The sequence below is a fragment of the Python bivittatus genome, unplaced genomic scaffold (genome assembly GCF_059951505.1).
Source record: "Python bivittatus isolate LINGU-HERP-01145 unplaced genomic scaffold, Pbiv_v1 ctg000480_np1212, whole genome shotgun sequence".
Taxonomy (NCBI): Eukaryota; Metazoa; Chordata; class Lepidosauria; order Squamata; family Pythonidae; genus Python; species Python bivittatus.
In genome coordinates, this window is record NW_028277075.1 from 79,502,128 (window position 1) to 79,515,804 (window position 13,677).

Sequence of the window (13,677 nt, forward strand, 5' to 3'; positions counted from 1 at the left end):
CAATCAGATTAACATGGCTGAAATTTCTCATATATTTTGATGTAACCTCCTTGTCTGCTCAGCAATACTAGCTGCTATGTATGCTTACAGATGGAAGCAAAGGCTTATTGCATTTGATATACACACTTTAAAATAAGTTGTGATCATGGTATCTGCCTTGCCAGCAAAGATGTCTTCTCACTTTTCAATACCAGATAGGAGAGCTGTGCCCCTAACACTAACCTAGCTATCCAGTTGACCCCAGAAGCTAGAAATAAATGTAACTTTTCTTTGTGCAAATCTTTATTTCTCTGCTAAAAGAATTTATTAAAAAATGGTATAGAAAAATAATTGTCTGCCTACCTGCCCAAGGTTAGGTACCTGCCTGTGTACCAGGCAAAAAAACCAAACCAAACCATAAAAACATTGGTGTTGGGAGGCTTATACATTTAAATCAATTAAAAAAGACCCCAAACTCTTGAAATAAAAGTATTGATTGCGAGCTGCCATTTTGCATCCATTTATTCCACCACAAAAAAGGAGACACGGTGGCACAGCAGCTTAATGACGCTGAAAGTTGCCGGCCAGAAATGATCGACACTTCAGCGGTTCGAGGCCAGCTCTGCATGGCAGAGTGAGCTTCTGTCTCCTCCCCAGCTTCTGTCAACCCAGCAGCTCAAAAGCATCTGCGAGTAGATAAATGGGTACTCTCACCCCGGTGGGAGGAAAAATGGTGGCGGCGCCTTGCATGGGAGATGGGACCAGTTGCCAGTACTGTGGAAACTGCGTACGCCCGAAAAAGGCACAAAGCAATGGAAACCCCACCTCCTGGGCTCGCCAGCTGGGCTCTGCTCTAGGAAGGACACAATGGCAAACCACTTCCGAACCACCTTGCCATGAAAACTGCAGGGACTTGTCCAGGCAGTCGCCGCAGAATCAGTCACGATTGAGTGCGGATAAAAAAAAAAAAAATCCACCACAAACATTATGTGTTGGATTGCTGAGGCATGCAAGGTGGAAGGCTAGAGGTTCCAAGTCTTCTCTTGACTGAAGCTATCTAGGTCTTCACATGGCATAGGGTCAGACTATTTGTGGGACCACCTTTATCTCATTGTTTCTGCTTGACCTACCAGATCAAGCACAGAGTGCCTGTTCCAGGTCCCTTCTATTAAACAATGTCATCTTATTGGACCCAGGAGCTGTGCCTTCTCTATGGCAGCACCTGCCTTGTGGAACAGCATCTCCCCAGAGATCCTGATGGGCCTTTGAACCAGTAGCCTAGCCTTATCCTATTGTTGATATGATTTTTAAGATTGGAAGGTGTCATTTACCTAGAGCGTCCTGGGTTATTGTATTTAATTATTAGGTTTTAATCTTTGCACACTGCCCAGAGTCACTGTTGTGAGATGGGTGGACATATACATTATTGAAATAGATAAATAAGATTAAAAAAAATTCGAACTCCATCTGCTGACTGGGGTTAGTGGTTTGATCGCTCTTGCTGCCACTACCTATCTTTCAGAGGTGACTTCCCCTAACCCTAGCATGGGAATAGGATAGGACTATCACACCCAATGCTGCCTTTCTGGTGATTAAAAGATAAAAATACAAAAAGTGAACTAATTTTTACAGTACTGTCTCTGGGCTGTGTAGTGTAGAGCTAGGGGATGCAGACCTTCTTTTCCCTTTGGGAGATAACGAAATAAAATGTTATTAAAGGAAGAAAATGTTGTTAAAGGAAGGGCCCCCTTTTTTTCCACTTTATTAAAATATATACATTCAGTGTTGAAAGAGATAAATCACAGTCCTGCCTGGATGATGTTCAGTCAGTCACAAAATCAGTCACAAAACAAAAATCCCAAAGAAAACAGAATGCTCTGGACTGACCACAAGATTGCACTGGTTTGCTACAAATTGATTGCTCTTTACCAGAATCTCTGGGAAGATACTGGAGAGACATCAAATTATTACAGATTAAAAAAACATCCTATATATCTTCTTCAACATGGCCTGAAATTTATATAGGCTGAGTTTACACACTATTCCTTAAGTTGTACAGAGAAATAAGAACCTGAGACAATAAGACTTCACCCAACACAGAAAACCCGTAATAGTGTAAATTCCTGTCTGGACATTTTGCCTATTTCTACAGAAACTCCCATTTTCTGAAACAAAACTTCTCCTGCCTCGTTTATCCAGACTTCCCCCAGATTCCTGGAAAGGTTTCAGAGGCCATGGGGAACAGTGATAGGCCTGTGCTTTCCCCAGTCTCAGTCCACAGACTTCAAACAAGTTCTGCACAAGGATTGGTTATCTGTGTGTGACACAGAACGTCTCTTTCTGTCAGGTCCAGCTCAAGAACAACAATGAGGCAATCCAGTCCAGTCCAGTTCCTTTATTAGCTTGCACCTAATAGACAGAATCTCACCAGACTAAACCTATGCTAAAGCAACTAATGGATACACCCTGTGAGACTCTAGGGAGGGGCCAGCCTCATCCTCTTTCTCTTCCCACACTCTTGCTGCGGACTGAGAAGGCGCTTGCTCTGGAATGTTCCCCCTCCCTCCTGATAACCTTGATCCTCCATTCCAGTATCTTCCTCGCTCAAGCCTTCCATTACACTTTCTCATGGAGATATAATGACAGTTTGGTGTGCAAGGCTGGCAGGCAAGCTATATTCACCACAACCACAGTAATATTTTCCTCTACAGACCAGCTTTTCAAAAACAGAAAGCTTGGCTTCACTCTAAGGGAACCCAAAAAGAAAGAAAAAAGGAAATATATTTCCTCTCAGCAGAGTCTGAAGTGGTATAGTCCAGGAAAGATTTGTAGCATTTCTTATTTCTCCACATTGGAATCAACTCTAAATATATTTAAACTGAAGATTAAACATGATTGGGCATCGTAGAGCAACATTGAAACCTCCAAGAATACTAATCCTATTCAAGTGTTATATTATTTGGAGCTCTTACCATGTGAACACAGAAAAGCAGCATCTCCACTGATGTCACTCAAATAATGACAACCTCCTGGATATATCAATGCATTAGTGCAGATGTCTGTAAGCAGAAAAACCTCTGGGCATACAATTGTTGGTTCCCAAATGAGCCATAATCCTGAAAATGAAATGCCCTAGCTTGTAAGGAAGCCAACCTATGTACAACTATACACAAGAGGGCGTTCTTTCTGCAGATATGCATGCTGAATGCTCTGAGGAGGAGTTGAGTAAGACCAACATCCTCAGTTAGGCTCAGAAGTGAACTGATAACCTGAAGTTCTTTCAGAACTGATGGAATATACTCCCCCACATCTATCTATCAAAATTCACAGAGGTGAAACTTTGGAAGAACTTCAACAAATGCTATTTGTATAATACATTATACAGATCCAATTTTAAGGTAATCAGCACATGGATAACCAGGCTTTCCTATCCAGAGCTAATCAAATGAACTGCAATTTATCATTTTTTTTAAGCCATCTAGGCCACTTTTGGAGTATGTCAATTCAAAATGAGTTACACACAGTTTTCCTGGATGAGGGAAGTACCTTCATCTTCTTATGATTCAACTTCAGTTTCCTAGTACATATGCAATCCATTTTCTAATCCAGGAGAGTTTTTAACACCTCCACTACTTTACCTGATAAATGAGACACGAATACTATTTCACTCTGAACTCTTTGCTCACAGTATCCAGCAGTTTCATATAGATGTTAAAGGACATAAGGGATAATAAGGGAATTTGTAGGATTTCACCACCAAAATGAAATCTAGTAAACTCCTCTGATGCGACTTTCTGAAACTAACCCTGCAGAATTGAACCAGCTTATAATCATGTTCTCCAACTCCCCAAGCCAACTTAATACTTGGATGGAAAATCTGTGGTCACTTTCAGATGTGACAGCATATGCCCTTGAGGATCAAGATGAACCCCCCTGCCAATCATATGATGTTCTCACCAGGCACTTACTATATTCTGGTAAGATCTGAACATTTCCTGTTTTCAAAGCAGCAGTATTACTGCAGACACAGCATCATTTTGTTGGGGTGTGTTTCATGAAACAGTTGTGTAGTCATTGCAGGGTATGTCTGGTTCCCTATATCATGGCTGGAGCATCAGAACTGTTAAGGGTCAAATACCTATTAATGGAAAGAGCTAAGCAGCTAGCTGCACAGATTTTTGTTTTTAAATGTGAAACCATGGAAGTACATTTGGTCAGCAGGGGAGCATGGGTTGGCTAAGACATTTCTGTGTGTTCATCTTTTGTCTAGGAAGAGCAAGTTGTGACTGACTATTGATTCTCTGTAAATGCTACAGGCTCACAAACAAGCAAACATGCCAGTTTTCTGGTAATCTTTAAATTACTCAGTAGTAAAATGCTTGTTTGAATATGGAAAGGGAGGTGATTCTTCAGATAATTTGTAACCGAGGTGTCCTTCCAGCCTTGTACTCTCTCTCTTTTTTTACAAACGATCTATTTGTAAATAGATTTGTAATATTTGCAACATTAGTTTGTAATATTAAATAACAATAAATGTATTATTAAACAATAAATACATTTTAAATAATATTGAAAAAATTAATAATTAATTGTAATATTAATTTGTAATTAATTTGTATTAAATTTGTAATATCCATTTCCAGTGTCCTACAATTAGTTTCCAATCTATTGATATATAATTCAGAAGACCACTAGCATCTACAAAAGCCAATGCATCTTCTAAAACGAAGTTAATATGTGAAATAACTTGTTCAAAAGGAAACTACTATGGAACACAACTTATGAACCAATGTTGCTTTTTTGTGTCACATCTCTGTCAATTAGCTGAGCCTGTCAATAATGAATCTTCTATTTATTTTCTTTTCATAATTATCTCTCCCATCAATTTAGAGTGCATGTAATGATTGTCATAGACTATGCTTTGTTGACTTATCAGAATTTTAAATCTATAAAAATATGGCATATAGACACCAAAATTGAGATTCAAATACTGGACATTTCAACTTTTTATACCATGCTTCTCCATACTCTTGAACATCCAATTTGGGGTATTTTAATAGCCATCTATAAATTACTATTGAAGTCATTATTTTGCAAAGAGCATGTCAAACCCTCTAGTACTAGGTGGGCTTCAGAAACTCTTAGGGCTGTCAGCCCCTTATTGGCATCAAAAGATATTGCCACCCCATACTTTTAAGCAAATTATACTTGTGTTTCAATAACAATCACTCCTATTAATTGGTCTAAGATATATATTGCACATTTCCATCCATGTCACCCAAAGAAGAGACTCCCTTACTTGTAGTATCCTTACTGATCCAGAAATAGCTTGGTGAAACCCTACTTCATTTTAATGGTGAAATCAGAGGAACTGGGCAATGGAAAAGCTAGTCATCTGGAATGGCAACTGGAATGAATGGCAAGAGTCTCTCCAATTAATATTATAATAACAAGATTTACTTTCATATTGTTGTTTCAATTTGATAACTGCAATTGCTGCCTGGCATGGTCACAAATTAGACAGAATGGAGCAGCATAGTAATTAGCAATGAATTTCTGCACTGTAGCACACTAGCCATGCAGAAAATCAGCCTACAGTATACTTGTTTCGGAGCATTGCCACTAAACATAAAAATGGTGTCCTTGGTGCACTTTTGAAAATGAGTTCTTCAGTTTGGAAACACTGGCCATATTTTCAGTAGGGCTCTGTGAAAGAAAATTTCAGATTATCTGGTGTTAATTCCTCTTTCTATGAAGGTGTGTCCAGACTACACAAAGGATTATTGAAGATATCTGTGTCAGGAAGAAGCACTATCTGCACTATATTTCATGATCAATCCTTTTGAGTACTGCTCCGTTTTTCATGTGAAAGTTTAGGCTTCCACAGATACTTATTTTTCATAATTCTGGTATCCATTGTCAGGGTCATTATGAAAGCTGTACATTTCTTATGTAGAAGGCACATTCTAGTTATAAAGGTTATTGAAGAACAATAACACATTTGAAAAATTATCTGATCAAAACTCTGAAAAACAGAAGTGGAAAAATGGTTTGCTGAGATCTTAGCAATGAGAGAAGAAAGGAAAGATAGCAAAATATCAAGGATGAAATATATTCACTATACACATATATTCCCTCATTACACTGGAAAATGGATAGCACATTAACTTGTGCAACAGAAAGATCAAGGCCACTTTTATAGGAATTATTTTATAGGAATTAATAGGCTGAATATTTACAGTGTGATCTTGAAACCTACAAATATGAACTCCATTAAACATGACCTCAGACATTTGGAGCTGTGTTGGCACAACTGGATGTCCTAGTCACAAAAGCTAAAATTTTCAGAGGATAATAGAGAGACAACAGAGAACTTGAACTACATACCTAGTACATGGAATCTGACAATTGGACACTGTAAATGGATTCTCTGTGCCCTTACTATGGCCAAAAGACTGATATTGCAGCACTGGAAAGATAAATCTATGGTCCCATTTGCTCAGTGGATTGAAGACCTGATTGCACTTGCCACCTGTGAGCGGATTGCCTACAGACGTAGACTTTGTGTGGACAAGTATAACAAAATATGGGACTCATTATACAAAATACAGCAGGTTAAAAAAAATAGTAATATAAGTGTATTAGAAATATATACGTACTTGAGTAATATACACGTACTTGAGTATATATAGAACTGTGTTTACTGTTATAATGACATATCATACCATGTCTTTTTCTTTTTTTTTTCCTTTGTTGTATTTTTTTTTTCACTTTTCTGATAAAGCACTTTTATGTGGGTTTTTTTTCCTTTGACAATGTATGCATTTCTATCAGAATTATCTTCATGTTTTGTTTTTCGTTTTCTTTCTTTGTTATTATTTTAAAAGCAATACAAGTTAATTAAAAACAACAACATCTGGATGCCCTACTTAATAGCCCCAAACATCACAGAACAACACAAAAAAGTCTGACACAGATTATGAGAGGATGCTACTGTGCTAGTTTGTACTATTTTATGCCACAAAATCTAGGTTTTATGTTACTACTGCTTAGTGTATTTTGATATAACTAGGTTATGGCTGTTACAAAATGCCACTGTTAGGAACCCCTGTGCTCTCTCAAAAAATGCACAAAAATGTCATACTTGTGTTGTATTGGAATTGTGCCACAAGAGTTGCCTTCTTGACGATTAATCATTTTCTTAGCTTGCCAAACTGCTCTGCTTCAGATTATGTGATCAAAGTCATGCTTTATGAACCCATTGTGGGACTGGGAAACCATAGCTTAGGATAATCCAACCCCCCCCCCCAAAACCCCATATGTTGCATTCATTGCCATCTCTCCCTTATGGGTTTATCAATACTACCTTGATGAGTTACAATATATGGATCTGAACATCAGGAAAGTGATATTCAGATATGTTCATATGATAACCAAACTTTGGTCCATAGAAATGAGATTTGAGGCAACCACAGATGAATATATCATAACACACTAAGACAGTAATAATTATAAACTGTAGTCCATAAAGGTCCACCAGAGAATCTACTGCAGCTTCCCTGGATTCCCTGGCCAGATCCTATTTGCCATCTTAGTTCCAACTTCACCATGTTCACAGCTGATCAGTTGACCAGTCTAAAGCCCACTCTCCACCTTCATTCCTACCACATCGTACCATATTTTAGTACAAAGCGTAGTTTTAAAGGACTTGGGAAGACATCCTCAAATGCACCTATCGTCATTATCTTATCTGCTAAATAAATGTAACCTCACATGTTCTTAAAAATGAAAACATTTGTTTAATTGGATGGTCTGCAGTTTTCTAACATTTATTTAATACCACATGACTGCAGAACGTTTGAGAGACATTGCCCTAAGAATTGGCAAGACAAAACCTAGCATGAGAACCTAGCAAAATCTTCACAAGCCTTCACATTGCTGTGATAAGAGACATTACTAGGGTGAGAATATTTAATAATGTCTTGCAGTGGGTATGTCAGTTACATACTTACTGCAATAGCAGAAAACAATAAAATACTAGCCCAAAATTTTGACAAAGGTGTTTGAAGAAACTCCAACGCTGGGGTTTTATAACTAACAAAGTGGAAGCTATACATAAACCAGAAGTAAAACCTACTGAAATAAATGAGGTTTACAAGCAAGCAAGCAAGCGAGCAGAGGGCTGTAACCTTAGGGTGTTTGTGAGCCAATATTTTAACTATGAAGATATATGTTGGGAGAGACTACAATGAAGAAAGCAAGTAGATTTACAGAAGAAAATGGTTGGCCTCTATAATAGAAACAATTTCTTTTGCCCCAAGCTAAGCACAATTTTTCCTTTGGGCAAATTCAACAGTTATTTCCCCCTTTAGGCACAAGTACTGAGGCACTTATCTTCAAAGCAGGTGGCTGTACACATCACAATCATTTTAAGGAAACTCCAGGTATGCTTATTCTAAATCAGATATACCACTACTATTTTTCTTATATATGGAAGAATGTGTTTTAAAATCTACATCCAACAATGCTACTGAGATAGATTTTTTTTGTTCATATTTTGTCCTTTTTTGTACACTTTCTTAAACCTTCCGTTTAAACAATGTAAAATGTGTCAAAACACCACCACTCCCATTTTGTTCATAATGCAGAATAGTGAAATTAAAAATAAATGTAACTTAATGGAGAGCTGTAAATACCAAACAAAGATGCTTTTGAGAGCAGACAGCTGCAGTCAGTTGAGAGAGCAACAGTTCATTCTAAAAATAAAGTTCCAAGAGAAAGATCTCATGAGGAAGAGGGTGGAGACTTTGCAACCCTCTATTTTGGCAACCCTTCCCAAAGGGATCCTATAGATACTCCCTGAAGTATAGCATAAGGCACAGCAATTAAGTAATATTACCCTGCAAACTCTATTTCTGAAAATAATAGCAGTCTCTAGAGATGGAAGTAGAATGTTTTTCTCTCATTGTGAAATGACTCTCCCCCACCAGTTATTGCACACTAAGATCCAGGTAGAATTGGACTATATTAAAAAAAACAAAAACAAAACCTAATTGTTCTAAGGGATGGCCAATATCAATTGATAATTCTTAAGTTGAAGATCTATTAAAGCTTCCCAAGTTTCAAACGGATCCTAGTGCTACACTATAAGTAGTAAAACAATTTCCTAATACATTCAGAAATATACCTTCTTGTGGACTATTTCCATTTCAAAATGCAGAGCAGGGGGCAGGGGGGCGAGGAAGTAAGAAGGGAGGATCTTGGCTCTCCTGATCTTTTATACTCCATTGCTAGTGGTGCTACAATTCTGTTGAGACATGAAAGTTCTTTTCGCATATATAAGAATGTACTGGGGTCCAATAATTCAAAATATTTAAATCTCAAAATTTAAAAAAGCTTTATATTTGAATGTCTGCATTCACTTATGGAAACTTAAGGGGTAACTTGAAGTCAGTACTCTCTTTCAATCCAATCTACTTCCCAAGATTGAAGCCAAACAATGATGATTTAATTGTAAAATTTTAAGGAGAGATATGTTGGTTACTAAAATCTAATGCTCTCCACATCCTGCTTCTCTCCCTAGTCTGAAATGTTATGTACACAATATAAGCTTTCCTCCTTTTACTACAGTGGCTACCACAGTGCCCTTTGTACAGCTCTGAAACTGTGAAGAGGCAGACTGAAACTGAATTTTGTAAAATCCAGAATTGGAACACAGCAGGTTGCTGTACGCTCATCTGCTCTACCCCAAGGAAACTGAAACCTTGCCCAGTTTGATAATGTCTCCAATTCATTACATAAGATAAGAGTTATGGCCTTCCAGATATTGGATTCCAGCTCCAAGCAGTCACATCCAGCTTAGTCATTAATGGGAGAGTCAGGGAACTCTAGTAGGCAGCCATGGATTCCTTCAATAACAGATCATACTCTGCCATCAGCAGGTGCCCTGTTTGGAGCTAGTGATCATGAATTCCAACTCTTAGTCCATTTTTCTTCAACCAAAAAATCTTAAGATATTTTGAAATGATAATGCTCATAATTCCTCTTCAACATAGCTGACGAACATGCTATCTTGGCACAAAGAAAGATGTAATCCCATCAGCGTATTTGAAAAGCACCCATTTAGGGAAGGAGGACTTAGAAAATAGATAAGCATTCAGGTTTAGAATGTAAACTGTCCCATGAAATTAGAAATAGCTAGATCAAACCTGAAATAATGCCATAATGTAAGCTTTTATCTTACCAATGTAATACAAGAAGGAATAAAACAAAAAGCAACATGAATGATAATGATAAACTTCATATTTGGAATTGCATTTATATTTCTTTATTCATGTAATAAAACTCTAGAGATGGGAGATCAAAATCAAGGGTGGTCACCAGGCCACTTTGTTCTGGACTTATAACTTTAAAATCTGTTATTTTATCAAAACTTTTAGTATGGAGAGTTTAGGTTATGTTTAAATAGCTATTGGAAAAAAATGACTAATTTCATATATTCTCCCTCATTTCTTGCTTAGTCAACTGATACTGCAGACATTGTTTCATGCCTGGTTTCTGAGATTTATTTATATAAAGTAGTCCCGGTGGTGGTAGGAGCACTCGGGGCCGTGACTCCTAAGCTGGGAGTATGGCTCCAACAGATCCCAGGAACAACATCCGAGCTCTCTGTCCAGAAGACTGCAGTGCTAGGAACAGCCAAGAGACTGCGCAGAAGCCTCAAACTCCCAGGCCTCTGGTAGAGGACCCGAGATTGAGGAAGACACATCCCACCCATAGGGGTGAGAGGGGATATACATGCATACTTACATACACACGCACGCACGCACACACACATTCTCTAGTTAATTTCAGAACTGGCTTGTGTGCGATCTCTTCAATTTATTCGGGTAATCTTCCCCTTGAATATAAGATATGGGCACGCATGAGTGACTAGGCACATAAAAAACATCCCCTTTAATTTAATGGAAAACACAGTCATTTAATTTCAGCTCCTTTACTGTCCCTAAGAATTCCCAGATGAGAAATGCACACCGAGGGAAAACAGATTGCCTGGAAGCAAGGTAATTAATTTCAGGAAAAGGCTGGGCCAGTTTCATAGCCTCACTTTGATGAAGATAAGGAGATTCACATCTGGACTCTGTATCCATTGGTGCCTCTAAATTTTGAAGCACTGAACAATGTCCACCTGTTAGCATCCATTAAATGGAGCCTCCAGCTAGACTATCAAGTGCTTTAACTAAAAGAAATAGCAGTAGATTCTGCACAGAATTGCTTGATTAAATAAAGGGAGGGGGACAAGGGGCTTGGGAAAGTTATCCTTTGTGCACAAGCAGGGGCTATTTTTTGAAGGGTATGGACAGACATGCAAATCAAACTCAGTGCTTTGTGCTTTGTGCGCTTTACTGGAGCACACTTTACTTTCCTATAGCTATTCTTGGATGCACACTAATCACCTATCTCATTCTCTGGTTCAGAGGCAATTCTAGTCTAGTCTTTTCACCATGATTTTTACTGCAGGTTAGGTGATCGATTTTGTCCAGCATAAATGTATCAGTCCTAAATGTTCAAGGACAAAGGGTGGAAAACCGTTTACTGTCAAATACTGCTCTTTTAGCCTAAAAAATAATGTTTTAATTCCCTGGATGCATGGCTTAACTGCAATGGAAAGTATTTCTGTTTATTTAAAACATTTATAACCCACTTTTATCTCAAAGAATCTAAGGCTGCTAACAATAAACATCTTGCCACTTCCGTTATCATTTTACACTGTAATCATAGACTCATTTTCCTGGAATAAGTAAGTGTCATGAAGAAAGAGAGGAAATATGAGGATTTTGAGAAGCGGTGAGAGTTTCAGTTCAGCCAGAGGGCATTCAGGAGTTGCATTTTCCTCACTTTTCCAAATGGCAGGACTTTCTATACAGTCCTCCCTCATGATTCTCATCACCCCATCCAGCATGTTTCTTTACCTATGCATACAAAGAAAGATGCTGGATGGGGATAATGAGAATTCTGAGGAGGGAAGGAGAGAAAGAAGATTTGTAAATTATTTCAGTGAAAATGTTCTGGGCTCTGGTATTCTAGAGGTCAGCCAGGCATAAGATGGCTAGCATCCTAATAGGTCCATCAACAATGTGCAATTTGAGTAGAAAGTGCTCTGATCATGACAAAGGACAGATGTTAATGTACTCTAGATTCAGATCACATCTCATCTGCTCTGTGTAAAGAACAAATCAACTATGTGCCCATCTATGTGCGTTAGAGCCATTCTTACCTGTGAGATGGTTATCATGGTTGCCATGATCTCACAAGCCACTCTGGAATCTTCTCCCAGAGTGTGAGGGTTCATGCCTCTAGAGACCAAAAGCTTTGGGGACTCCAATGCCAGCCCTGAGATGGCTTCTAGGTGTTTATGGATGGTTAGTACACTAGTAACGGTCCAGACTGTCACTATGGCCCAACTTAACAGACACATGCAATGGTCATCTCCAGGCCAGTGCTATTAGTGATTGCAATGGTCTCATGAACAGTTGCAGCAACACCTCTCTCCACTCTTGGCAATGTGGTTGCTGTAGGACCTCATGACTTGAGCCAGCATGTTTGCCCAGGAGGGCAAATTTCCAGCAAAGCCACATTACCAGGTCTCTTCTGTAGGGCCAATGTCTTCAATACTCCCAGAGACTTTTGCATCAATGTATAAAAAAGTTACAGTGCTATGGATCTCAGATAAATGAACTAGTCATCATGTGGTACTTGTGATGACTTGAGTTTGAATCTAGGGGTTTACATAATAGAAGCAACCCAATGTTAATGAAGAAACTTCAATTGTCCATATGGCTATGAATGTTTGCAACACTGAAACTCACATGCATAGATAATTGCAAAATGAAATAGAACATTGTTCTTTTAACTTTGTGAAGCTGCCCAGAGTCATGTGGAGTTGGGCAGTCAAGATAAGCAAGCATTTAAAATATATAAATACATAACCATTCCAGAAGATAACATTTCCACGGAACCATAAAATCCTTTTTGTGCAATTTAATATGGGTCATCTGGAAAAATATCTGAACCAGAAAGTTCAGATGATCCAATATAATGTTCCTGGAAAATTATGGGGAAGCACACAATAATCTTCTGGGGGCAGATTCTCAATCTGAAATAGTGATCCATACTTTTATGAAAATCTCTCTCTCTCTCTCTCCACTTTCAAAAGAGACATTTTTTTTCTGCCTTTTTGCCAAAGAGTGGGAGGACTCAGAAGAAATGTCACATGTAGCAGTGCTATACATCTTAAGTTGCAACCCTGTGCAAACTTCCCTAGCAGTAAATCCCATTAAACTCAACTAAATTTAGTTTTAAGTGAACATGCATAGGATTGTACTGTAACAGCTTCAAAGTACTGCATTCTCTTTGCTGTTGTTATATTATTTTTATTGTGCCACTCATTAAATCTGGAATACTAAAAAGAACTCCTAAAGTATTATGTACATTATCTGCTTTACAGCCTGGTCCAATTTTAGAAGTCTGTGACAATCAGTTAATAATGTTTTTTTCTAAAGATCCATCACTCCTATTCAGAAGCTCAATAACCCTCATAACTCAACATCTTTTTTCTGTAGTCTTCTTGGACAAAAATGATCTCATAGTTAGCATTATCGCTTATGTCTGGCTGAGAAAAAAAGAATGCATCATTGC

General features: G+C 38.2%; 1 protein-coding gene across 1 annotated transcript in view; it reads right to left on the reverse strand.

The window, feature by feature from the left end:
• CNTNAP5 (contactin associated protein family member 5) overlaps window positions 1-13,677 on the reverse strand; it is a 406,384-nt gene that overhangs the window by 16,077 nt on the left and 376,630 nt on the right. The gene's annotated exons all lie outside the window — the stretch shown is intronic.